The sequence below is a fragment of the Schistocerca serialis genome, chromosome 4 (genome assembly GCF_023864345.2).
Source record: "Schistocerca serialis cubense isolate TAMUIC-IGC-003099 chromosome 4, iqSchSeri2.2, whole genome shotgun sequence".
Taxonomy (NCBI): Eukaryota; Metazoa; Arthropoda; class Insecta; order Orthoptera; family Acrididae; genus Schistocerca; species Schistocerca serialis.
Genome location: NC_064641.1, coordinates 118,471,102 through 118,472,239, shown reverse-complemented (window position 1 = coordinate 118,472,239; position 1,138 = coordinate 118,471,102). Strand labels below are relative to the sequence as shown.

The window sequence follows — 1,138 nt, the reverse complement described above, 5'->3', positions numbered from 1 at the left end:
GAGCGTAAACATTGGACGATTGAACAGTGGAAAAACGTTGTGTGGAGTGACGAATCACGGTACACAATGCAGGGATCCGATGGCAGGGTGTGGGTATGGCGAATGCCCGGTGAACGTCATGTACCAGCATGTGTGGTGCACTCTGCCATCAGGCCACAAGTGGCCCATCGGGACCATCCGACCGCCGTGTCATCGGCTGAGGATGCGGATAGGAGGGGCGTGTGGTCAGCACACCGCTCTCCCGGTCGTTAGGATGGTTTTCTTCGACCGGAGCCGCTACTATTCGGTCGAGTAGCTCCTCAATTGGCATCACGAGGCTGAGCGCACCCCGAAAAATGGCAACAGCACATGGCGGCCCGGATGGTCACCCATCCAAGTGCCGGCCACGCCCGACAGCGCTTAACTTCGGTGATCTGACGGGAACCGGTGTAGCCACTGCGGCAAGGCCGTTGCCAGCATGTGTAGTGCCAACAGTAAAATTCGGAGGCGGTGGTGTTATTGTGTGGTCGTGTTTTTCATGGAGGGGGCTTGCACCCCTTGTTGTTTTGCGTGACACTATCACAGCACAGGACTACATTGATGTTTTAAGCACCTTCTTGCTTCCCACAGTTGAAGAGCAATTCGGGGATGGCGATTCCATCTTTCAACACAATAGAACAGCTGTTCATAATTCACGGCCTGTGGCAGAGTGGTTACATGACAATAACATCCCTGTAATCGACTGGCCTGCCCAATGTCCTGACTTGAATCCCATAGAACACCTTTGGGATGTTTTGGGACGCCTACTTCGTGCCAGATCTCACCGACCGACATAGATACCTCTCCTCAACGCAGCACTCCGTGAAGAATGGGACTGCCATTCCCCAAGAAACCTTCCAGCACCTGACTGAACATGTGCCTGCGGGAGTGGAAGCTGCCATCAAGGCTAAGGGTGGCCGGACACCATATTGAATTCCAGCATTACCGATGGAGGGCGCCACGAACTTGTAAGTCGCTTTCAGCCAGGTGTCTGGATATTTTTGAACACATAGTGTATGTATGCTAAGTTTAAAAGCAACAGGAACAAATTTGTAAGGTTTTGAAATTTTGTATATTTAACCTTAAGTATGCAGCAATGCGATATGTGGATTTGTCTGAA

General features: G+C 51.6%; 1 pseudogene; it reads right to left on the bottom strand.

Moving 5' to 3' along the window:
* Window positions 1–336: 336 nt before the first annotated feature.
* LOC126475865 (5S ribosomal RNA) lies at window positions 337–454 on the bottom strand (annotated as a pseudogene).
* Between the last annotated feature and the right edge of the window lie 684 nt (window positions 455–1,138).